Source organism: Pangasianodon hypophthalmus, chromosome 13 (assembly GCF_027358585.1).
Source record: "Pangasianodon hypophthalmus isolate fPanHyp1 chromosome 13, fPanHyp1.pri, whole genome shotgun sequence".
Taxonomy (NCBI): Eukaryota; Metazoa; Chordata; class Actinopteri; order Siluriformes; family Pangasiidae; genus Pangasianodon; species Pangasianodon hypophthalmus.
In genome coordinates, this window is record NC_069722.1 from 2,070,718 (window position 1) to 2,098,263 (window position 27,546).

Here is a 27,546-nt window from a genome sequence, read left to right on the forward strand (position 1 = left end):
TTCTTTCCCCTATCTTCTCGAACCTGTTCACCCCAAAACCCCGCCCACCTGTCAATCAACCCGCCCCCCAACAACACCTGACAGAGAAACAGGAACGCACCGTGGTGTTTAAACAAAATATTAATAACACGTTCCAGTTTGGTTTTGAGCAGCATCTTGAGGCGAGACACTTCCTGCCTCTTCAGCTCATCCAGCCGAGTTCTCACACTCTCTCTCTCACTCACACACACACACACACACACAAACACACACACACTCCAGATATCATGTTCTTAATTGTTTTTCACAGGATATAAACACAATAATTAATTGACTCTAAATAAACTGAATCCTGGTTTAAGAAGAAACCACTGGATGCAGAAAGCAAAGGGGGTATAAACTTTTGCACTAGACTTTATGCAATTTCTTACAAATTTTACTCAATGCTCAGTAAAGTCTTCTACAGCTTTAAATTACTTTTAAAATATATTTTTAATTATATTTTAATTTCATCATTTATTCTGAGTAAAACATGCAAAATAAATTCTATTTAAAAAAAAAAAAGAATAAATAAATGACAATGAATAAGTTAGTTACATTTTCAAATATCTGGTTGGAAACTCTTGCAGCAAAATTGCACTACACAAAAAAAAATAAATAAATAAATCAAGTCCGAAAACACATCGCAATAATAACCAAAGAATATATATATATATATATATATATATATATATATATATATATATATATATATATATATATATATATATATATATATATATATATATATATACACAGTGCTGTGCAAAAGTACTTTTTTTTTAGTACAAACTTTGTTATAGATGTGTATTTTCTGACTTCTACATTATTGATTCAGTACAAAAACATTTTAGATTCCAAACATTAGTTTTCCAGCACAAAATGAAACGTTACAGAAAAATGTTTGTATGTCAGTAAAGAAAGCAGCAGATTCCATAAGAGACACTTTTCAGATAAAAACATAATGAAGGCTGCTGGGTTTCGCTGCAGAAATAAGAAGCGAGTCGACAGTCAAAGTCTCCAGAAGAACTGTGGCTGCTTCTGCAAGATGCTCAGTAACACTTCCAGCTCATTTCCTTATAAAACTGCACACACTGCACCTCAGATACTGCTTTATTTATTTAAAGTGAAGGATCGTCACATTAAATACTGACTTTGTTTCATTTATTACTGTTTACTGCTCTTTATAGTAATTTTATGTAGAAACATTTAATTTCATTATTTTCGAAGGCATCTTTTCTCTACAGCATTTCTTTGCATGTGTCTATGCATGTGACTTTTGCACAGAACTGTATTTATACTTTAATGAACTAAAAAAAAAAGCAATTGTTATTAAAATCAGATGAAATCATTCTCAGTCCTGTGGCATATGTGTGCCGTTGTGTACACTTCCTGCTCTACCACACCTCATCCGTTTCAGGAAAAGCAACAAACTCATTTGATTACAGATTTATTTCTAAAATAAACCACGTTTTCCTCTGCTTTCTCATCCTTTCTCGATGGGCGGGACATCCGGGCACATCGGGTTTAATGTCTTTAGGTAAAATAATCCTTGAGCATTTTATTCACTTTGCCTATCTAAGTTATACAGTTTGATAATATTATGTGGCGGATATAATCTTTGTTTTATACATTTTAATTTAAAGCATGAAAAGGATTTTCAAGAAGATTTACACTGATGTCATTAATTCAATGAAAGAAGCCGCTGAGTCTGTCAGATACACCGGGACATCGTCCGCAAATAATGTGCTCTTCCCCTTATTCTCATATTCTTATTCTGCCAGATAAAGAGTGAGGAAAGAAGAAGTGATGAGGGAAACCTTGCCTTGTGCCACACTCCAATACAAAAGTTTTTGACAAACCTTCATTTATTTTCATTCTTGCTGATGGTTTGTGGTAAAGTTTTTGAACAGCTTCTACAACCTTATTATGAAACCCAAATTTCTGCTGCTTCTTACAGAGATATATCCAACTGACAGAATCGAAAGCCTTTACGGCGTCAATTACAGCCTCCAAGTTATCGTCCTGAGCGTGTTTTTTGAAGTGGAGAGTACGTCTAGTGGTGGTGGTGTTGTCTTGAGTCTGTCTGATGCTCTTCATTAAGATCCTGCAGAATAATCTCCATTCTCTTTGCCAAAATCGAGGCGTACAAGCTGTAGTCTGTGTTTAATACTGAAACTGGTCTGTATGAAGCACAATCTTGTCTGTTTTTCTCTTCCTTTGGTATCGCTGAGATTCTACCTTCTCGTCATGAGCGTGGTAATTCTCCTTGTTTTAGTGCTCTGTTACGCTCTGAACGTGAGAGAGAGCGCGTCCTTGTAGCGTCTCTCCTCTGTATGTGGGTTTGGGAATACAAATGACAAGTAAACGTTCATTTATAGAATGAAATTGCTTTCGTTTGATGAAATTCTGACTCGTTGCCCCTATAGCAGCGTGAGTGCAGTCATTTGCTCTGATTACATTTGAGAAACTGGACATTGCTGCAAATTGTGCTTTGATGTTTGTGGAGCTTGTGAGGATCTTGTGCAGAAGTCTCCAGCTTTTGCTTGTAGAAGGCAGTCTTAGCAGAAGTCACTTTGGACGGGAGAGAGCGCGGTAAGAGACGAGATCTGTGTCGAGTTGTGATTTCTTCCACTTTCTGTCTGCTGTTCTTAATTCTCTCCGATTGATCTGTAACACATCTGATAACCAAGGGCAAGAAATCTTCCTGCGTTTAGAAGGAACTCTGATGAATTCTGATGTCCTGACTTGTCAGTTTAATTATGCCAAACAATACGGCTGACAGGATGGAGCTGAAGCATGGCTGCGATATCCTCGACTCATCCAAGGGTTCTAAAGACCTGTAAGTGGACAGATATTGTGCGTTGGTTTCTCTAAACCTGGGACTGACTCAGCACTTAGTTCCAAGAGAACGGCTCTTGGACATTTAAATCAGCTCTTTAGCCAGGCATCATAGCAAGGAAATCTTTGTGGTGTTGAAAAACACATTGTTTGGTTCGCATGGTCTTGTAACGATACCAAAAACACCATTGTACCATAGACAATGCATCATTCTCTAGCTTATTTATCATTCTCTAGCCTAATAATAAATCTGTGAATGTGTGGAATCTGACTTCACAGCTGTTTGAAGCCTTTAATTACACCCAGTTAATTCCAGGACAGACTGTACGCTTGCAAAGAGTTCAATGGTCCAATAAATATCAATACACTGAACCAGACTAACGAACCAGTCTACACAAATAAATAAATCAACTCATAAAAATACTGTCATGCTTTAATGCCTCTCATGTCCGAGGAGCCAGTATGCAGTTATTATGGAGCTGCGTAATTTGATTTGTTGCTGTAATTCTCTACATATCCACAGGGTGTCATTTTTTTCTGAATATTATTTGTACTAATATCATCTTGATCTGTTATTTAAAATGCCTCTCTTTCCAAGGCAGTGGATCACATCATGCGTTTTGTTGTTGTTGTTGTTGTTGGGACATCAATTAATGTTGCACTCCAAGAAGCACGCAATGGTCACATGATCACGTTCTTTCATGAAGAGCCTGCAACGTTACCAAAACAGAAATGCACTTCTGAAGTGACTGATAGCTCTGGATTGCAGTGACTGACACGTGTCACTTTACAACCGTTAAAAAGAGCCTTTCTGTAGGTTTTAAACAACAACACCAGCCCCGCACATCTTCCATCTACCTGCCACGGAAATCGGGCATTTTAGCCCTTTTTGGAGCTCTATTTCACCTCATTCGCTGCTTCAGTCATTTTCAAAGTCACCACTGTACTGATCCTGTATGATTTCACATGAGCCAATACAAGATCAAATAGCTTTTTTTTTTTTTCCCTCTTTTTTAAGACTGATAGCATTGCCTTTCTAGCTAGTTTAGTAGGTAGCTGTAAAGGAGATAGTGCTAGCTAGCATTTATAAAATTGAAAAGCATCATTTCAGTTCAACAGTGAAACATGATGCAGTGAAATAATAGGGGCAGTAATGTGCATTTTATATTTTATACAGAAGCTAGAGATAGAAGATTATTCATGTATCATGCATGAAATGCCACCTTTAAGTTATTGACTCCCAAAAAAAAAAAAAAAAAAGCAGTATTTGCTGATTCCACATGTAATTTCGGGTATAAACGCACAATGCAGAACATTGCACTTGCAGTTTTTTAAGGAGTAGTCAGAGCACTGAGCAGTGGAGGTGTGATATGAGCAGCGTACGAGACAAACTTACCTTAGAGAAATCATTTTGTACTTCAGCAATGTTTAGATAAAATATAAATAAAGATGTACGACTCTGAGTGAAATGTCGGTTCTCCACACCATATAAACAAATAAAAGTCTCCTTAAATCATATGTGTTTGTATTTTTTGTCTTTCCGTTGTTTTTGCTGTTGATTTTAGACAGGGCAGGCCGTGGGGCTGATGGACGTCGGGCAACACAGCGGCTTTCCACAGGTAGTCTACAGGTTAAACGCAGGTTATTAGTAAATATGTTTATGTGGACTGTGGAAGGACGAGCAAGAATTTTTCATCTAATACGCAGGGAATTGTATCTTTTCAGCCTTATTAATTCACTTCAATTCAATTTTATTTTGTATATGGCTTTTAACAACTAACATTGTCACAAAGCACCTTTACAGAAATGTATGAATTTATCCTTAATGAGCGAGCCAGAGGTGACGATGGCGAAGAAAAACTCCCTGAGACGACATGAGGAAGAAACCTTGAGAGGAACCGGACTCAAAAGGGAACCCATCCTCATCTGAGTTTAGTGTGATAGTGTGATTATAAGTCATTTCGCTTCTATACTGTAAACTATAAAGTCAAAAAGTGCAATTGTTTAACCAGGAGCTTATGAGTTTTAGGAGCAACTCATGAGGACGAGCATCAGTCATTTCTGAATTCATTAAAGTTTTAATTTAAAGTCTGTGGTATCAAACTGATGCTGTTATTATTAGTTATTATTTAACTAAATAAATTGATTAATGTCCTTGTAATCATCATGCTAAACATAGACAAGCGGCTTTTAAAGGCTTACATGGTTACAGTCTTGCCCGTTTATGGAAGTGCGCAAAAATAGCAAAGTGTCATGTAATCAGCTACGTAGCTTTTATCTTCTCAAAACAAATGTTGGTCATTTACAATTTTATCATTTTGTAATCGAGTATTATTGAATTGTCTTGTTTATTTTAGACAGGTCAGGCAGTTCAGCAGCTAGTCCACATTTAAAACCAGGTTATTGGTAAATATCTTTATAATGTAATCGATAGAGTGTTGTACTGTTTCAGCATTACAGCTGGTTAGTGTATACAGCATTTATACACTGGACAAAGGGATAATTAACGTCCCAGGCTGGACCACATGAGATTTCATCACGTTACTCAGAACGGCGCGCAATTGAATTTATGAATATTTACTGTATTTTTGCAATTTTCTGTTTAATTTTTTTGGACTGCAAAAATAACAGTGGATTTGGGGTTTTAATGTATTCGAAACTACTAGCAATGTTTTCTGTACAAGGTTACTTGGATGGTATATCAGGGTATATACTGTTGATAATGTTCTTAGACATCAGCTAATCCTGATATTCACTCAGAAGGGTTTGCTATGATTAAACCATGAATTCACTAGGGTGAACATATTTTATGGCATTTTAGACAGTTCGTAAAGTTCTTCTGCTCCAAGTAGAAGAGCAGAAGAAGAGCATCAGGATAGTGGCGTTAACCCTGCGGTAAATATCTCCATAGCCATGTAATGAAACTAATATTACTTCCGAACGAATAAGTTTTGTTAACCGGCAGTGTGCTGCGTTTGTGGACAGGTTGGGTTCAGGTGCGACATGGTGATGTGATGTCTTCAGCGTTTTCCGTTGAGGAACTGGCGGACTAGCCAAGCAAAAAGATACAGCACTTTCCACACTTTTCTTCCTTTGCAGTGTTTAAATACGTGGACATGTAAGTTACATCCATGTAAATCCATTCTTAAACAGATTCCATGGATCTTTGTGTGGTTGCCTTGTAGAAAGTTTGGAGTCTCGAAAGTCAGAGAGGGTTTATCATGTGGCTCTGTGCATTTACTACATCTCTGGATGGATTTTTATCTTTTTGTGCACTTGTGATCCTTCCACTGCTGTATCTTTCCCCGTATTTGACTGTATTCTATCGTATTGGCCATATTTTCTGCTCTACTGGGTTGCAAAGCGTAAGATTTGGGAATTTGTGTTCCACAGAGCATTGCTCAGAGCGTCACACTCCCTCCACAGGCTCGTCTTCTTCCCACAGTGCATCCTGGTGCCATCACTTCCCCAGGTAAACGGCGCACACGTACCCGCCTGTCCATGTGATGTAAAGGAAAACGGGACTCATCAGACCAGGTGACGTTCTCCCATTGCGCAATGGTCCAGTTCTGACGCTCGCGTGACCGTCGTAGATGTTTTCGCCGGTGGACGGGGTTAGCAGAGACATCCCTGTCGACGTGATCAGCTTTAAGCTCTACTGGTTAAAAATGTTGCTGCTTTTATACCATAGTATTATTACAATAACATCTCTAATCATAGAGAAATGATAGTTTGACATTGTATGGATTATTGTATAGAAAAGGGATAAGTTGACCCTGAGTGAAAAACAAATTTTTAAATATATTATTTATTAAATTTATGAATTATAATATATAGGATGAACTTCTAGGGTCGTTTATTTAGAATTTTAAACTGACATAAAATGCAAAGTACAATATTTATGAATTTTAAAATACATCTTTTCAGCAGGATGAAGCTAATGAGCACTGAACTGATTAGACCTAGTTATATAGCCTAGTATAATAGTTAGCCTGGTGTTAGCTAGCTTAGCAGTGACCCTGTTACTAATTAGCCTAAGTGTGTAATTATTTTATAGCTATTTTTAATTTTTTTTACTTAATGATATTCTGGAAAACTCTCATCATTCAATCCGCTGTCTCGTGCTTCACAGAAACACGTACAGTTTGAGTTGTAGTCATTGCCAGGGACAGGACCGTATCCCGTCTCACGTTTACGCCGGTGTCCTGTGTTTCTCTTGTGTGTGTTTGAGCAGCATTTTGTTTTTTAATATGTTACAATCCTGTATTATAAGGATTCCAGAGGCGGGGCACTTATGGCACTAGGAAGCATTTCATTGGACGATCATGACTGAAGACAAATCCAGAGTCGATAACTTTAATATCAGAAAGATACGTCAGTATTTGTGTGAGGAAATTTCTTCGTATTCAGACTCTGAGCTGCTGAACGTGACGTTTCTGAGTGGAACATTTAGTGGAACAGCGTTTATTTTATTGAAATTAAAACCCTGAGCGCCTCCGTGCTGTGTGGCGTGAACAGAGAGCGTGAGGACAGCTGACCTGAGCGTACGGAGCGGTATCGGCGCATGCGCTCATCAGGAGAAAGCAAGCGTGAGGTGATGTGAATCCACGCACACACACGAGGAGTCGCGAGCGGGGAGCAGTGACGCGAGTGTGCAGAGAGACTGTCGCGTGTGAGAGCACTTCAGCTCTGCGAGCACAGAGCACCGAGACCTGCACGCTTCCTTTCCCCTCTCACACCAGCGTGTACACTTCAGTCCTGAGTCAAGTTCATTTTTAAAACATTTAGGGCGGGGCTAAGACGCATGTTCCCACTCCTGCGAGCGGTCGCTATCAACCAGTCCTCTTTCTTCTGGAAGCTGTAGCTAACAGTAAAATGCCATCTTGGATTTTTACTTAAGATAAGATCAAGGTCAGAAGAAAGGAGATTGGTTGAGAGTGAGCAATCAGAGATTAACTTGACTCATGAGTAAAGTGTAGACCCTGATGTGTGAAGGGAGAAGGAGTGCAAGTGTCTCACCTTACAGCCACACAAACAAGCGACAGATTCCCATGCTCAACACAGAGCTGCGATTTAAACAACAAACCAAAAAGGTGACAGATGACACAGAGCTATGATTTTTATAACAAACAAAGAGACAACAAACAACACAGAGCTATGATTTGAATGACAAACAAAAAAGTGGCAAATGACACGGAGCTACGATTCAAAGACAAACAAAAAGGTGACAGATGTCACAGAGCTACAATTTAAGCAACAACAAAAGGGTGAAAGACGACACAGCTACGATTCAAAAGACAAACAAAAAGGTGGCAGACGACACGGAGCTACGATTCAAACAACAAACAAAAAGATGACAGACGACACGGAGCTACGATTCAAAAGACAAACAAAAAGGTGGCAGACGACACGGAGCTACGATTCAAACGACAAACAAAAAGGCGTCAGACGACACAGACCTACAATTTAAACGACAAACAAAAAAGCAGACAGATGACACGGAGCTATGATTTAAACGACAAACAAAAAAGGCAACAGTCGACACGGAGCTATGATTCAACGAACAAAGAAAAAGCAAACAGATGACATGAAGCTGCTATTTACACGACAAACAAAAAGCTGACAGTCAACAATGAGCTACAATTTAAACAACAAACCAAAAAAGCAACAGATGACACGGAGCTACGATTTAAACAACAAACAAAAAGACGACAGACGACACGGAGCTACGATTTTTATTAACCCTGACCAGGGTAAAGCGGTTACTGAAGATGAATGAAGGAATTCGTGCCCCGACGAGACAAACTACCAGCGACGCGTGTGACTTGTCTCTTGTTAGTGTTAGCGTAGGGTCTGTGCTCAGTGCTCTTCGAACTGAAGTTCTCTCACATGTGACAGTTTCTCTGCACGCTCGCTTCACCGCTCGACACCTGCGAATACCTTCCTGCACGTACGCAGATTCACGTCACCTCACGTTCTCTCTTAATGAGCGCGCTCGCTGGTGCTGCTCTGCATGCTCAGGTCGGCCGTCCTCACGCGCTCTGTTAACGGCCATTTAAACACCACAGAGGTGTGAACTATACGCAGGTCATTTCAGTAAATGTTCTGCATATCACTGAGGCTTGATCTCCTGAATCTACTGGATCTCCTGAATCTACTGGATCTCCTGAATCTACTCGCGTATCTTCTGAACTGAAGCATCGACTCTGAACTCGACGCAAAGTATACATCTTTTGGTGTTTCACAGTTTCTTCAACTTCTCTCTCATCCTCTGCATCCTGATGTGGCTCTCCAACCTCGAGACCTTTGTCTCTATTCTCTTTCTCCATGTCCTCGCTCTCTTTCTTAGATTCAAGCACCATCCTCTCTTTTTCATCCAGAGACCTTCTCTTCATTTCATCTCTTTCCTGCACCAGAGCCTCCATCTCTTTTTTCATCTGAGCTTCTCTGGCCTCGCACTCTCTCTGTTGGACCTCCATGGTTCTTTTTAGGTCCTCCATCTCTTCTCTCCTTTTCTCCAGCATTTTGTCCTTCTCCAGAATCTTCTGCTCCAATTTGTCAGAATGTTCTCTCCAGCTGGATTCAAGTAACTGCTGCTTTCTCTCCATTATGTAGCATCGCTTTCTCTCTTTCCGCTTATTCTCCCTCTGTTTCTCAAGCTTGAACACCAACCTCTCCTTTTCAGCCTCAGATGTTTCTCTCAGTTCATTAATTTTCTCCACCATGTACGCTTCCATGGTCTTTCTCAATCTCTGCTGGAACTCGAATCTCTCTTGCTTTTTCTCCTTCTCCATGTTCGTCCTCTCTTTCTCAAACTCGAGCTCCATTCTCTTTTTTTCAGCCTGAAACCTTCTCTTCATTTCATCCCTTTCCTTCACCAGAGCCTTCATCTCTTCTCTCATCTGAGCTTCTCTGGCCTTGCTTTTTTTCTGCTGGAGCTCTAATCTCTCTATCTCTTTCTCCATCTGCTCCCCCTCCTTGATGTTGTCCGTTGGCCAGAACCACTGTGTAGGAAAGATCTTCAGCTTCTTATGAGCTTTCTTGAGCTCCTCTGTCATCCCGGGCTCCTTCTTCCCTACTTCCTTTTTAAGTTCTTCTGCAGTTCTTTTCTGTTTCTCCATCTGTTCTGTCATGGCCTCCAGCATGTCAGTCTTCGTCAGCATCTTCTGCGCCCAGGTGTCGGCGTGCTCTCTCCAGGTGGCTTCAATCTCCAGCTTCTTTCTCTCAATTTCTTCACATTGCTTTCTCACATTCTCCAGATCCATCAGGATCTTCTCTCTTTCCTGCCTCCACTGCTCGCGCTCCAAATCCATGGCATCCTCCAGCTGCTTGATCTTTTCATCACTCTCCGTCTTGATTACGGCTCTCTCTTTCTCCAGCTCCCTCTTCAACTTGTCCGATTCCTCACGAAGGAGCGCCTCGTAAACTTTAGTCTCAGCACATCTGAGCTCCTCCAACTTTCCAATCTCCTTTATCCAGAAGTTCCTCTCCTTCTTCCAGTTGTTGTTCTCCTTTTCCAGCTTCTCCCTCAGCTCCCTTTCTCTCCTCAGTTCCTCCTCAGTTTCCTTCAGCAGGACTTCAGCAGACTTTTTCTTCTTCTGAGTGTAAAAGATTAGAATAAGAATCAGATTTGCTCCTGAGTGCGGCGTTCATTAGCGTCCCGCTAGACATGAAGATTATCCAATTGACAGGTCGACACTGGAGAGTTCACCGTGGAGGAAAGATTTTTTTTCTCTCCAAAAGCATGTGGAGCATCGATCATCTCTTACTTTATGCTCGAAGCATCACTGATTACTCACCTCGCCCTTCTTCCGCTGACGAAAAACACGCTGATGCAGCGTCCACATCTCACGAAGTATACTCGACATCATTCTGTTTTAGTTTTCCTTCTGAACAAAACCAATATGACATCATCACTCATCATGTGTTCATATATCAGTATAATTAATAATATAATAATAATTATTTAACTAACAACAGCTATTATTATTATTATTATTATTATTATTATTATTCATTCAGATTGCTTCCATAGCTTGACGTGTCTCTCTTAAGTCGCTTCAAAGAATATATATTAATATATTATATAATATATATTATATATTTATTTATTTATTAACATTATATCCAGGCTGTAGCATATAAACGCTGCACTAGCGGGAATGATTAAATATATGCACCGAAATTCAAACCATATCGTACTGTATTATATTATTATATTGTATATTATAGTATATTATTTTATTGGAGCATTATAGTAATATTTATTAATAGTATTAATAATAATAATAATAATAATAATAATAATAATAATAAAAATTATAAATCATTAAGAAACATGAGAAAAACTGAAAAATTAATGCAAACTAGTTGGTTAAAAATACAGTATTGTGCAAAAGTCTTGCCCCCCCCCCCCCTTTTTTTTTAGTACAAACTTTGTTATAGATGTTTATTTTCTGACTCCTACATTATTGATTCAGTACAAAAACATTTTAGATTGCAGACATTAGTTTTCCAGCACAAAATGAAACGTTACAGAAAAATGTTTGTATGGTTTCGCTGCAGAAATAAGAAGCGAGTCGACAGTCAAAGTCTCCAGAAGAACTGTGGCTGCTTCTGCAAGATGCTCAGTAACACTTCCAGCTCATTTCCTTAGAAAACTGCACACACTGCACCTCAGATACTGCTTTATTTTATTTAAAGTGAAGGATCGTCACATTAAATACTGACTTTGTTTCATTTATTACTGTTTACTGCTCTTTATAGGATTTATTTTTATGTAGAAACATTTAATTTCATTATTTTTGAAGGCGTCTTTGCTCTACAGCATTTCTTTGCATGTGCCTAAGACTTTTGCACAGAACTGTATAGATAGATAGATAGATAGATAGATAGATAGATAGATAGATAGAGTGAGAGAGAGAGAGAGTGAGAGAGAGAGAAAGAGAGAGAGGCCTCATCATTTCCTCTTGTTTCTTCTTTAACCCAAAAGTGAAAAGTATGAAATGAAAGCTAAATCAGTTCTTGACTATCCTGATTTGTCTCTCTGTCTCACCTCGATGTCCTTTTAGTCGCTCTGTCCTTTCTGCAAACTTGAACACTTGTACGTGATTAATCTTTAGCTTTGCCTGAACACAGTGTGTGCGCGCGCGTGTGTGTGAAATTCTGAGTGACGGAATCTGAACATGTCCTGTGACATCACGCGTCTTCATTCTGCGATGATGTGACTCTGTGATGTGACTCTGTGATGTGACTCTGTGACATCATCGCCCTCAGACCCATTTATTCCTGATAATATAGAATATCACTGTTCCACTGCTGCAGAAAAGAAGAAAATAATAAAACATCACAGCCACATAATTTAACCTTTCTTTACTTTCCACCCTAAATGTTCTGTGTTGATGATATTTAGCACTGAGACGGAATAAGCAATTTAATAATAAGTTAAAAAAAATACAAAGGAACTCAATCTCTCTCTCTCGCTCTCTCTCGCTCTCTCTCTCTCTCGCTCTGAAACGTTCCACTCATTTCATTCATTTTCTCCACCATACACTCTTCCATGGCCTTGAAACTGGAACTTGAATCTCTCATTTTTTCTCCTTCTCCACGTTCTTCCTCTCTCTCTTTCTCAACCTCAAGCTCCATCCTCTCCTTTTCAGCCTGAAACCTTCTCTTCACTTCATCTCTCTCTTTCTCTAAAAACAGTGTAAACTCCTCTGTCCTGAGCACTTTAAAGCACTGTGACTGCTGTAAAGCGCTTTAAAAACCAACACAATTTCTGTAAATGTTAAAAAAACATCACATCAATGATTATACAGTTTTCTTTGTTAAACAACACGTTTATATTACGCAGAGCGTCGCTCTGTGTGTAACAGTCCCTGTGAAAGAGCTGTTACTATGGAAACAATAAATTATTAGAATGAGCGCATTAATATAAATCTGGAGTTCATGTAACAGCCGGAACTATTTTCCGAGACGTGCTGCTATGCAATTTAATATGCACATCTTCTGACCAATCAGATTTAAGAATTCATCCAGGCTGTGGCCTAAAGCGTGTTAAGACAAGAATCAATTCAGTAATCAGTGTTATTTACTCGTCTGCCTCCATTTCTCACACTCCACCTTCAACACCTCACTCTCCGTACTCCTGAACTCCTCCAGCCTTTCCATGTCCTGTTCCAAGCAGTTCTTCTCCTTTCCCAGCTTCTCCTTCATCTCTCTCTCTTTCTCTCTTGCTCCTCAGTTCTTCCTCTTGATCCTTCAGCAGGTCTTTATCCGACTTTTTCTACTCCTGCGTGTAAAAGATAAGAATAACAATCAGATTCGTTCCAGTGTTCATTAGCATCCCACTGGACTTAAACTTTATATTTTCTTTCTCTTCAGAAGCATGTGAAGTGTCGTTCTTCTCTCACTTTATGTCTGAAAATGTCTCTACTGACTGAAACTTCATCTTCTCCTCCCTCTCCCTCTTCTTCCAGACTCTTCATGTACTCCCTCCTCTCGTGCTCCTTCAGCATCTCGTAACGCTTGATCTCCTCATGATGCTCCGCATCGTAGTTCTCCAGGTCTTTAGTGGCCTGTCTCGAACACACACACCATGATTTTACTGACAGCGCAACAGTTGTTGGCTAAACTGTTTAATAAGTGGGGCAACATAAGTTCAAATCCTGACGTCACCACAACCATGTGAATCCAAGAGAGCAAAAGGAGTCGTGCTCTCTGTTCAACCCCACTGAACACCTTTGGGATGAACTGGAACACTGACTGCACCCCAGACCTCCTCACCCAACATCAGCGCCTGACCTCACTAATGCTCTTGTAGCTGAATGAACACAAATCCCCACAGCCACGCTCCAACATCTAGTGGAAAGCTTCCCAGAAGAGTGGAGCTCATTATAACAGCAAAGAGGAATAAATCTGGAATGAGATGTTCTACAAGCACATATGGGTGTGATGGTCAGGGGTGCACATACTTTTGGCTGTATAGTGTAGTTACACAAAGCCATGGACCCACAGGAGTTAAACCCTGAGACCTTCTACAAACTTTACGGTAAATGATCACTGCGATAAGTTAGGGTGCACAAACTTTTGCACTCGACTGTATACATCATTAACACACGCCCACAATGAAAGAAAAGCTGTGCTTTACGTAATTAAACACAGCTAACTAAACATTAGCTCTCTGGCTAAGCTTTCGCTGGCGTGATTCTCAAAGGGGGCGTGTCTTAAGTGGAAGACAGCTGGAAGCACTCTTCACAAAGAAGGTAAAGAAAAGACGGCTAGTTAGCAAGTGGATGCTAATTTGGCCCTGCTTGAATGCTGGATTAGTTAGCATCGCTGCAAGCTAGCCATGCTAATGAGCATGCTAATCATTGCATTAATATAAATCTCGGCAAATGCAGACTTGAGAAAAATCCTTCTATATAAAACTTTGGGGGATTTTGGGAGTGGTTGAGTTCAGGTAGTGATCTCACACCTTTCAACCAATCAGGTTTGAGATTTTCTGACATCAGTTGGAGAAGGTGTACGACCCGAAGTACGAGGAGAGCGACATGAAGGAGCTGGAGGAGGAGAGACTGCGGATGAGGGTTATGAAATGTTATGAAAAATGTCAGACACGTCTCTCTCTCTCTCTCTCTCTCTCTCTCTCTCTCTCTCTCCTTTTTATCCCTCTTTCCCTTTGTGTTCTGCATCTGTGCACAGAGAGCTCGGTCGTATCACGATACTTATCATATCATATCACAATACTTATCATATCACATCATGATACTTCACAATATATATCGCAGTAATAAGGTTTTACAAACACATCACGCAGATTTAACATAAACATCTATCATGTGGGCGGAGTTTAGCGTTAATAACGTGTAAATTTTGACAAAATGTCCGTCGTCTCCGCAATCAATCGCTTTATTCCTCGGTGCAGTTTGGAAGGCCACGCCTCCTAAATGAGATTATCAGAGCTTAACGATGTTATTTATGATTTTTTTTACGTTGTTTGGATTTTGCGTGATTCAGACCTGTTACTGTTTTAGCTAGTTAGAAATTATCGACCTGTTGCACATAATGATTTTTTTTTAAAAATATTTCTATCGTGTTTAGTTATTTACTTTATAAACACACATGCAAGTATGCACATACCTGCCACACACACACACACACACACACGCCGTGAGCAGGCAGGACAGGATGTTCGGATTCGTTTCTGTGGGTTGTGTTTATTTTATTGGTAATAAATCTGCGCACAGACGCTACACTCAGGTGTCAGTGGTGTGATTTTTAACGAGCGGGTGCTGAAGGCTGATGACCTTTGACCCCGAAGACTAAATTGGTGAGATGTTTGTAATGTTTTTGTGATGGGTGTAGACACGTTCCCATCTGTAGTTGTGTTTATTTTATTTGTTATCCTTCATTTCTTTACTTTAAGTCACATTTTTACCTTTACTTCATTTTTAGGTAATGGTGATTATGTAATAATTAACATTTTGTCAACTCTTTCTCTCTCTCTCTCTCTCTCTCTCTCACTCACACACACACACACATATGCTGTCTGATTGCTCTGTGTGTGTGTGTGTGTGTGTGTGTGTGTGTCACATTCTTCATTTAATTCCACATTCCAGCTTTCAATTCTTTCCCGTTTTCTCAACCCCATTGACCCCCGAAGCCCCGCCCACCTGTCACCTGTCAATCAAACCCCTCCCCATAACTCCAGTGAGATTTCACAGGAAGCTTTACAGCTTCACATTCCACTCTGACTGTTACACCACTTGTTAAAGGTGGAAAAATAAAGCTCTAAAAATAAATAAATAAATAAATAAAGCTGTTACAAAAAATATAAAAGTGATACAACTAATTAAAAACTGAAATAAATACATAAACAGTTTGATAAATAATTCTGTAACGATGTCCACTTCTGGATATTCATCAGTTTTTTTCTGAGATTCATATTTACACAAAACTTATACTGCTGTGAAAATAAAGTGTTAAAATAATCGTAATCAATTAAAAGTGAAAGCGAGTGAGTTCAAATCTACAAAATTACACAGAAAGTGCGATCTCAAATATACATTTCTGTTCAAAAGTCTTAGGCACATGCAAAGAAATGCTGTAGAGCAAAGACGCCTTCAAAAATAATGAAATTAAATGTTTCTACATTTAAAAAAAATCCTATAAAGAGCAGTAAACAGTAATAAATGAAATAAAGTCAATATTTAATGTGACGATCCTTCGCTTTAAAAAATAATCCGTAATAATCAGTATCTCAGGTGCAGTGTGTGCAGTTTTATAAGGAAATGAGCTGGAAGTGTTACTGAGCATCTTGTTATTTTGGATCTTCAGTAACATTATGAAGGAACTGAGGTCATTATTAGCCTAGCACAGTTAGCTTTAGCCTCTGTGTAACCCTCTCTCTCCCTCTTTTCTACTGATCCCTCCATCCCTCCATCCATCTGTCATCCTAAACTTTCTTAATATCCCTCCATCCACTATTTACCATCTCAGTCTTTCTCTTTCAATCCCTCCCTCCATCCTCTTTCTGCTCACTATCTCTCTGTTCATCCATCTTTCTGTTCTTCTGACCGTCCGTCCATCATCCATCCATCCATCCATCATTGAATTGCTTGCTCTTCCTACCTCCTATCTTCTATCTTCTCAACATCCATCCATCCATTCTTTTACCCTGCTGTGCAAAAGTCTTGGCACTCTGTACTTTTTTAGTACAAACTTTGTTATAGATGTTTATTTTCTGACTTCTACATTATTGATTCAGTACAAAAACATTTTAGATTCCAAACATTAGTTTTCCGGCACAAAATGAAACGTTACAGAAAAATGTTTGTATGTCAGTAAAGAAAGCAGCAGATTCCATAAGAGACACTTTTCAGATAAAAACATAATGAAGGCTGCTGGGTTTCGCTGCAGAAATAAGAAGCGAGTCGACAGTCAAAGTCTCCAGAAGAACTGTGGCTGCTTCTGCAAGATGCTCAGTAACACTTCCAGCTCATTTCCTTATAAAACTGCACACACTGCACCTCAGATACTGCTTTATTTATTTAAAAGCGAAGGATCGTCACATTAAATATTGACTTTATTTCATTTATTACTGTTTACTGCTCTTTATAGGATTTTTTTAAATGTAGAAACATTTAGTTTCATTATTTTTGAAGGCGTCTTTGCTCTACAGCATTTCTTTGCATGTGCCTAAGACTTTTGAACAGAAATGTATATATATATATAATTCCACAGTTAGCAGTGATTTGATGTTGTTCTGCTGGTGTTTGGGTGAACAGATGAGATCTCCATGCAGTCTAATGAGCAGCACGCTAACACGTAGCAGCATTAGTGGATAAAAATCAAGAAGCTGATACAGAAAGTAGAATTTGTGTAACGTGATGATTCAGAGTCTGTGGGACGAGTCGTATTAAAACCCGGCTGTGTGTGTGTGTGTGTTTTAATAACGTTGATGATAAATTGGTGGATTTTGACTCATCTTCCTCGCCGCGTGTGCTAACACTGCGTGACTCATGGCGTCTTTGTTGTGCTGCACATTCTGCCATTTGATAAACGAGTGTTTAGGTGCCGCGTCTCCTGCGCGCTGGTGATGTGTGGGACTGCACCTCGTCTCGCACTTCCTCCTCTTTTCCTGGACACACACACAGTCGTTATTCCCTCCCTTTCCTTCTCCGACTCTCCGTGAATCCGTAGTCATGCTGAAAATGAGCAGTTAGGAAGTTTAGCATATTTTACCTTGGGCTTTGTCAATGCTAACTCAGCTTTGCTAAATTAACCTAGCAGTGCTAAGCAGAGGAATCTGCCTTTCTTGCTAATGCGTCTCGTTCTGATGCTATAGCAAGCTAGCTAATCACCAACCATACACAGTGAAGAAGATTAAAGATAATTATGCTAACTTATAATGCTAATGCTAATATAAAATTAGCGCCTTGCCTCCATTTTGGATCTTCAGTAACATTATGAAGGAACTGCAGTCATTATTAGCCTAGCACAATTAGCTTTAGCCTCTGTGTAACCAGCTCACTAGCCCTCTCTCCCTCTTTTCTACTGATCCCTCTATCCCTCCATCCATCTGTCATCCTGAACTTTCTTAATATCCCTCTATCCACTATTTACCTTCTCAGTCTTTCTCTCTCAATCCCTCCCTCCATCCTCTTTCTGCTCACTATCTCTCTGTTCATCCATCTTTCTGTTCTTCTGACCGTCCGTCCGTCCATCATCCATCCATCCATTCTTTTACCCTTCTATACTGGTCTGCTTACTATCCATCCATCCATCCATCATTGACCTGCATGCTCTTCCTACCTCCCATCCTCTATCCTCTATCTTCTCACTATTCATCCATCCATCCATCCATCCATCCGTGCTTTTACCCTTCTATACTGCTCTGCTTATTATCCATCCATCCATCACATACAGTGCAGCCCTCCTTTCATCCTTCTGTCAGCCTCTTTACTATCCATCCATCCATCCATCCTCACCCTGCTCATCCTCACAACATTCATCCTCCTCTGTCTCAGTATCTGTCCATCCATCCAACCTTTTCTGTCAGCCTACCCTTCATTCATCCATCAATCCTTGATCTGCTTACTCTCCATCCATCCATCCATCCATCCATCCATCCACCCTTGTCTACCAGACTGCTTAACATATGTCTTTCTATCCTTGTTTTCACTCTCTCTCCCTCCATCATCCTTCTTTTCTTGTCTGCTCACTCTCTCTCTCCCCCCATCATCCTTCTTTTTCTGTCTGCTCACTCTCTCTCCCTCCATCATCCTTCTTTTCCATCCTGCTCACTCTCTCTCTCTCCATCATCCTTCTTTTCCATCCTGCTCACTCTCTCTCTCTCCATCATCCTTCTTTTCCATCCTGCTCACTCTCTCTCCCTCCATCATCCTTCTTTTCTTGTCTGCTCACTCTCTCTCTCCCTCTATCATCCTTCTTTTCCATCCTGCTCACTCTCTCTCCCTCCATCATCCTTCTTTTCCATCCTGCTAATTCTCTCTCCCTCCATCATCCTTCTTTTCTTGTCTGCTCACTCTCTCTCCCTCCATCATCCTTCTTTTCCATCCTGCTCACTCTCTCTCCCTCCATCATCCTTCTTTTCCATCCTGCTAATTCTCTCTCCCTCCATCATCCTTCTTTTCCATCCTTCCTACTCTCTCTCTCCCTCCATCATCCTTCTTTTCCATCCTGCTCACTCTCTCTCCCTCCATCATCCTTCTTTTCCATCCTGCTCACTCTCTCTCCCTCCATCATCCTTCTTTTCCAACCTGCTCACTCTCTCTCCCTCCATCATCCTTCTTTTCCATCCTGCTCACTCTCTCTTTCCATCATCATCCTTCTTTTCTTGTCTGCTCACTCCCTCTCCCTCCATCATCCTCTTTTCCATCCTGCTCACTCTCTCTCTCCCTCCATCATCCTTCTTTTCCATCCTGCTCACTCTCTCTCCCTCCATCATCCTTCTTTTCCTGTCTGATCACTCTCTCCCTCCATCATCCTTCTTTTCCAACCTGCTCACTCTCTCTCCCTCCATCATCCTTCTTTTCCTGTCTGCTCACTCTCTCTCTCCCACCATCATCCTTCTTTTCCTGTCTGCTCACTCTCTCTCCCTCCATCATCCTTCTTTTCCATCCTGCTCACTCTCTCTCCCTCCATCATCCTTCTTTTCCATCCTGCTCACTCTCTCTCTCCCTCCATCATCCTTCTTTTCCATCCTGCTCACTCTCTCTCCCTCCATCATCCTTCTTTTCCATCCTGCTCACTCTCTCTCTCCCTCCATCATCCTTCTTTTCCATCCTGCTCACTCTCTCTCTCCCTCCATCATCCTTCTTTTCTTGTCTGCTCACTCTCTCTCCCTCCATCATCCTTCTTTTCCTGTCTGCTCACTCTCTCTCCCTCCATCATCCTTCTTTTCCATCCTGCTCACTCTCTCTTTCCATCATCATCCTTCTTTTCCATCCTGCTCACTCTCTCTCTCTCCATCATCCTTCTTTTCCATCCTGCTCACTCTCTCTCCCTCCATCCATCATCCTTCTTTTCCATCCTGCTCACTCTCCCCTCCATCATCCTTCTTTTCCATCCTGCTCACTCTCTCTCCCTCCATCATCCTCTTTTCCAGCCTGCCTACTCTCTCTCTCCATCATCCTTCTTTTCCATCCTGCTCACTCTCTCTCCCTCCATCATCCTTCTTTTCCATCCTACTCACTTTCTCTCTCCATCCATCATCCTTCTTTTCCATCCTGCTCACTCTCTCTCCCTCCATCATCCTTCTTTTCCATCCTGCTCACTCTCTCTCCCTCCATCATCCTTCTTCTCCATCCTGCTTCATTCTCCCTCACTTCACGTCACCTGCACCAGTCTGATTTTCATGTTTTCTCTCTCCTCATCTATCTCTCCGTCCTGTTTTCAGTCTCTCACGCTGGAACAACATTAAGGTATAAATATTAATATTCATGAGGTAACTATATAAAGATGGTGTTGGTCATATGACATCACGCTGATTATTCAGTGAGAGAGTCAGCTGTGTCTGTATGTGGGACACGTCGCAGTAATGTGGAACATCAGGAAGAGGGCGCTCTCTCCACACACACACACACACACACACACACACACACACACACACACACACAGCACACACATCAGCAGCAGCAGCACAGCTTCCATCCACATTCATCATGACGCTGATATTTTATCATTCTGCTCGATTTAGACGAATCGGTTCTCTCCAGCGTAAACTAAACCGTCTGCTCATGAAGTGTGTGAGATAAAAGTATAACTCCACCCATGGGGATGATTTTAGGTCGTCGATCTTTTCAGAATCTGAGGCCATTTCTCTGTCCATTTTTAGTGAGAGTGTGTTCTCCAAAGTGCTGCTGAATTCTGGTGAATTCTGGATTCTGATTGGTCAGAAGGTGTTGATTAATTTTCTAGAATGTAGTGCAGCTGCAAATCACAGGTTTATATCACTGCGCTCGTTCTAATACCTTATCGTTATCGTTGTTATAGTAACAGATCATTCACGGGGACTTGTAGGGCAGAAGCTCCACATGAACTGATTAAAAAAATCATTGAAATTTTCTTTAAGGAGATGTTTAATTAACATTTATGGAAGGAGTCTCCAGTGTCAGAGGTAAAGCTGTAACTTTAAGTTTTCCGGACGGAGGAGTTTACACTTTCTTTGCGGTTTCTTGGTAACATGACAAGCTGAGAGACTTCAATAGAGAGTAAAAAGAGAGGCTGAGAAGAGAGAGAAAGAATGTTTATAGCTGCTATAACGTAAGAGAGAACAGGAACTAACATTGTGTTGACAAATCGCTGTGGTTTAAGAGGAATAAAACACTTGGGGATGTGCACTGGAGCTGCGATGCTAGTCTGGCTAATAAATAATTGAAAGTTAGCCTATAGCCTCCAGTTTAGCAAGATGCAAACTCATGACATTTGGAGGATCATTTGGATTCAGACACCAGATACACGAGGATAAGCCTTGGAATATGACTTCTTAAGCTAACCGCTCAGTGTATAGTGGACAAAAATGGTTGGAATCCAACCCAAGTGAAGAGATCGAGGAGTCCAAGTGTAGCTAAAAAAAAAAAAACTCACTCAAAACCAGAGCTGTTTAATAGCGAAAATCCTGCTAACTTTGGAGACACAGTAATGAACATGTGGTGCCAACGGCACGTAGCCACAGAGCTGCTGGATGGTGTGGAATGTAAGAACAGCTAGCTTAGCAATAACAGTGTGGTGTGGTGAAGGAAAACCACGCTAGCGACACGTCGACCCAGGCGCGCTAGTCGGCTACACGACAGGAGGTGCGAAATACTCTGAGAGATGACGCAGAGGAAGAAGATGGCCAGAGGAAAGAATGTGAGGTCAGTGCTGCACAAAATCAAATCTACACAGTGCAAAGTCACAGATAACATCAGACAGAACTGAGTGAGCGCTAATAACGCACTGAGAGGGCGCTAATAACGCACTGAGTGAGCGCTAATAACGCACTGAGTGAGCGCTAATAACTCACAGAGAGAGCGCTAATAACGCACTGAGAGAGCGCTAATAACGCACTGAGAGAGCGCTAATAACGCACTGAGAGAGCGCTAATAACACAGAGGGAGCGCTTATAACGCACTGAGTGAGAGATATAATTGCATATAATGACTATATGATATATGGATATGACTAATACACTTCACCTCATCAGGAGTTGTGGCAGTGAGAACGACCTGGATGCCGTCACTGCTAGCGTAATTAGCGCTCTCTCAGTGCGTTATTAGCGCTCTCTCAGTGCGTTATTAGCGCTCTCTCAGTGCGTTATTAGTGCTCGCGCACTCTCACTGCATTATTAGCGCTCTCTCACTGCGTTAATAGCGCTCACTCAGTGCGTTATTAGCGCTCACTCAGTGAGTTATTAGCGCTCTCTCGGTGCGTTATTAGCGCTTTCTTTGTTATTAGCGCTCTCTCACTGCGTTATTAGCGCTCTCTTTGTTATTAGCGCTCTCTCACTGCGTTATTAGCGCTCTCTCAGTGCGTTATTAGCGCTCTCTCAGTGCATTATAAGCGCTCTCTCAGTGCGTTATTAGCGCTCTCTCTGTGTTATTAGTGCTCTCTTTGTTATTAGCGCTCTCTCACTGCGTTATTAGCGCTCTCTCACTGCGTTATTAGCGCTCTCTAACTGCGTTATTAGTGCTCTCTCACTGGTTATCAGCTAATAACACAGTGAGAGAGTGCTAATAACACACTGAGTGAGCACTAATAACACAAAGAGAGCGCTAATAACACAGTGAGAGAGCGCTAATAACGCACTGAGAGAGCGCTTATAACGCACTGAGAGCGCTAATAACGCAGTGAGAGAGCGCTAATAACGCAGTGAGAGAGCGCTAATAACGCAGTGAGAGAGCGCTTATAACGCACTGAGAGAGCGCTAATAACGCAGTGAGAGAGCGCTTATAACGCACTGAGAGAGCGCTAATAACGCAGTGAGAGAGCGCTAATAACGCAGTGAGAGAGCGCTAATAACAAAGAGAGCGCTAATAACGCACTGAGAGAGCGCTAATAACGCAGTGAGAGTGCGTGAGCGCTAATAACGCACTGAGAGAGCGCTAATAACGCTAGCAGTGACGGCATCCAGGTCGTTCTCACTGCCACAACTCCTGATGAGGTGAAGTGTATTAGTCATATCCATATATCATATAGTCATTATATGCAATTAGGTGCAAAAGTTTGTCCCCCACGGTGCAGAAAATGTATGCTTATTTTATACAGAGCCCCTGAAGGGACCTAACAAAAGTCATGTGAAATTGGATAATTATCTTTTGCGGACACAAATAGTTTTTTTTTTTATTCCGACAATGTGCACTAATTACTATCGCACAGCACCTCGTCCTTTCACATTTTCTTTAAGAAAAAAAAAAATCGTGAAAATGACACATTTATGAGAAAGAAAAGCACATGGTGTCATTTTTTAGGTAATTAACACATACTCACCCCTTCATTTCTTTTTTTCTTACAAGATTTATTTTAGTATCTATTTTTTTTGTTTGTTTATTTTATTTTATTTATTTATTTTTTTTCAAAAAGTTCCCTTCAGGAGTTTCGTAATTTTATAACTTTTATTAAAAATAGAATTCCACATTTAAAAATAAAACTCGTGCGCATCCTGAAGAAAGACAACATGATTAAAAATTTTATAATTTTGGAATTATACAAAATGCTTATTTAAACAAATCTCTATTTAGTTTTTTAGCTATCATTTTTATTTATCTGTTTTTTATAATACATATTTATTTTTATATTTATTTATCTTATCTGCCAAATTTTCAAAATGGAGTCTGCCTCTTCTTTTGTTGTATTTTCTGCTTTCTTTTTCTTTTATATGTTTTATATGATTTTATACATTTTAGATTTGATTTTTAAAAATTGTTAATTATTTATTCAAATGATTATTTATTAAGTTAACACACGAGGAGAAGCACTGTGATTAATAAAACATTGATCTGTATTTTATTCCTTAGCAACGTGCGAGCCGTGTAACGGCCGCTTGCCGTGACCTCTGACCTCTGACCTTTCCCTGACCCGTATAAGAGAATAAAACGATGTCGTGCGTGGACACTCTCTCAGAGGGCTTCCCCCATCATCTGCTGCTTCAGCTGCTGCGCTTTCCTCGGAGCCGGACGCCGGTGATGCCGCAAGCTCCAGACAAACACGCCGGCTGTGCTGCCTCTGTTGCCATGGCGACCGGAGGCCGGCGCTGAAGGGTGGACGGTGAGCAGTTTATCATTAGGATTTGTGGATGTGTGTGTTTTTTGTTTTTTTTTTTCACATTTTACTGATGTGATGGATGTCATCCAGCGTTTCGGATCGATATCGCCATGAGCGATACTCGGTATCGTATCGTATCGATGCGTCCTTATTGAACACACAGGCTGAGGGGGTAAAAGGTGTGTGTGTGTGTGTGTGTGTGTGTGTGTGTGTGAGAAAGCAGCCTGAATTTCCCAGAACAGCATGAGACTCATCAGCAGAACTGCTGGTAAACACCAGGAGACAGAAAAAAAAAGGAAAATGAACCAGAGCAACGATGCAGCTTCTCGATATCCTTTTGTGAGGAAAAAAAATTTTTTTAAATGTGTCAGTGCAACACCTGACACTTTGCATCTACTGAAAGAAATATGAAGAATATGAAAAAGCTTCTTCAGTGCTAATTATTAACAACCCACAAGAGTGGAAAGACGGCGGAGGTGAGCGAGACGATCTCTGTGGCTTTAAATCCTTCCCTTGTGCACTAGAGATGACATCATCCTCTAAAAAACCCATTACGTCATCCCTTCAGGGAGCCTCCTCCCCTACCCCACCCTGCTCCCTCTTACCCCCGTCCTCCTCCTCCACCTCCTCCTCCTCCCCCCCAACGCCTGATTGGCTCGCATCAGTGTGAGGACCCTCCTCGTCTTGGCTCTGATTGGCTGAGAGAATCCGCTGGTGTCTTTGTGTTATTGGTCTGGTGCTCTCTGGGATGCTCGAACACACACACACACACACACACACACATCATGCTCACAGCACCATTATCCTCATGCACAATACACTGCTTAACACACACACACCCACACACACACACACACCCAAACACACACACACACATACACCCAACACACACACACACAGTGCACAATGCAAGACAAGATGAGTGGTGTGTGTATGAAGGATGTTTCACATCTCAGAGTCCATCTAAATAATTGCCTTTGCAGAGTGAGAGAAAGTGTGTGTGTGTGTGTGTGTGTGAGTGAGAGAGAGAGAGAGAGAGAGTGAGTGTGTGTTATATGTAAGGAGTTGTAATACCATTGGGCGTCGCTAGAGGGAGACATGAACCCGGGTTGCCAGAGTGGGGATTTTTCCTCCTAATTGAAATATTCATTTACAGCAGGTCTTACGCTGCCTTTAACTCAACTTGGAAGTAGGAAGTTGTAACTCGGAATTACGTCATTGTCGTGGGAACAAGACAAATATGCCTTGATGATCTTTTGTTAGCAACAAGCTAGCCAGCTAACTGTAATGAGTGATGTATATTTTTCTCCTCAAAACAGTGAAATAAAACGCAAAAAAGTGAATATGTCTGTATATTGATTGATCTAAAGCAAATACTAGTTTTTACACTGACTTTCTGAGGAGGAATTCTGAGTTGAGGGTGAGAGGTCAGAATCAGGTCCGGGTTCAGGGGCGGATTTAGTGATTTGGGGGTCCTGGGCAAAATATAGGAATGTGGCCATCATTTCAGTGCATTAACATCAATATTTAATCATTTCAGCATACATTATTTAGCATTAATAATTAAAAATTATATATAATTTGCATTTTTAGGGGTTCCTTGGCTTCTGGGGGTCCAAGGCAGTTGCCTAGCTTTGCCTAGTGCTAAGTCCGTCCCTGTCCAGGTTACAAGTTTTTAGTCGAATGTAGCATTCGAAACTTTACAAGGAAGGAAAAATAAAACAAAAACAAACCAAAATATTAGTTGAACATAATTGCAAACAAAATCACTCTAATGCGTTCCGGTGTGAGAACATTATTTAAAAAAGTGTTTAACTGGTTAATAATGTTATTTTTCTGTTGAAGTGTGATTTCAAGGTTTTCCTAATATCCAACCTCCGACTAGGAAAAACCAGAAAACGCCCCTGAACTCCTCAAATTCCTACTCAGGAACTCGGGATGGTCTCCTCAACCCTGAGTTCAGCAAGTGACGTCAAATCAACATGGCCGCTCGCTTTAAATGAGTTATAGTGTAAATACAAACATTAGCTTTAACGTACCTGCATTTCAACATGCGGATATATTCGCTTGTTAAATCTATAACACTGACTCTACAGTTCACTGTCTCGAGGAGGAACATATACTTCATCACAGTTAGCTGGCTAGCTTCCTGCGAACCAACAGACGAACATGGAGGTGTCTGTGGTTTTTTCCTACTTTGTAGCTCAAACGCTACTTTGGAGGTCGAAAGTGATGTAATTATGAGCTTCGAGTACCATTTCTGAGGTAAGTCGAACGCAGCGTTTTCCCAGAAAGACTAATTTCCTGTCCGGAATTCATCACTTCCTGCATGTCTGGCTTCAGGAAGATCTATAGCCAGGATTTCGGAAGATTCCAGGAAAGTGTGTGTAGAAATGAGTTTTTTCTGTGATTCTGGAAGCAAAAATAAATGCAGAATAGAAGAATGCTCTGAAAATGTTAAAAATAAATACACATTTCTGGTTGAAGGCGGTGATTGGACAGAGTAGACTCATACGTCAAGAATGTTTTATTTCGCTCTAACTGGTTTCCACCTAAAGATGAGGCCTGGAGCAGGAACGTAAAAAATATCGTTTCTGTTCAAAACCAAACCAAAATAAATGATAAATGGTTTCTAAACCCTGATTTAACATTATTAATAAACTTTTTTACTTTTTGTTTTGATTGTGTCTCATTCTTGACAAAGATAATGTTCATTTGCCAGAAAAATTTCAAAAGGAAAACATTTGAAATCTTAATTTTTTTATGCCTTCACCGCTGAGATTTTGCCATCGGTCCGTCCGTGCGTCTGTCTGAGATTCGGGATTCTCTCATGAACGAGTGATTGAATGATTGTAGGATTTTTATGGAATTATCATCATAACCAGCAGGTGAACTGATTTAAATTTTGAAATCAATCCAAACAGGTTCAAGGTCACAGCAAGGTCAAATGTCTGAAACATTTTCTGGCATCACAGACATGTTGCCTGAAGCGTCCCTGAATTCGACTTGTTTAAAAAGTTACACAGTCATTTGTACACATCTGGAGTTGATCTGAATAAAACCATGTGACTGTGATTACAGATTTAAAAATATAAAATGAAATCTAAAATTACGCACATTTTTAAACTTTTCAGCATGCATGTAAAAATCAAGCAAACGAAATGGTTCATTCTCAAGATTAGGATCAAAATTTATGATTTGTAATGAAAAAGATCAATATTTAACATTTATTTTCTGCATTTAACACTTAATTACATGAATGTAAATAAAGATTTTCACATTTTTTACTTGCGTAAGTATTCACCCCCTGAACATGCTGTATTTTGTAGTATTACAGACTGGAAATGGACTGAAGTGGGATTAGATGTCATGAATCTACACACAGCCCATAATACTGAACAAGTTTTAGTAAAATAAGAA

The 27,546-nt window shown here is 40.5% G+C and overlaps 1 protein-coding gene across 1 annotated transcript in view; it reads left to right on the forward strand.

The window, feature by feature from the left end:
• Positions 1-23,860: 23,860 nt before the first annotated feature.
• ppfia3 (PTPRF interacting protein alpha 3) overlaps positions 23,861-27,546 on the forward strand; it is a 59,492-nt gene continuing 55,806 nt past the window's right edge. The window contains exon 1 of the mRNA XM_053239343.1: positions 23,861-24,129. The gene's annotated coding sequence lies outside the window, so the exon portion shown is untranslated. The remainder of the gene's footprint in view (positions 24,130-27,546) is intronic.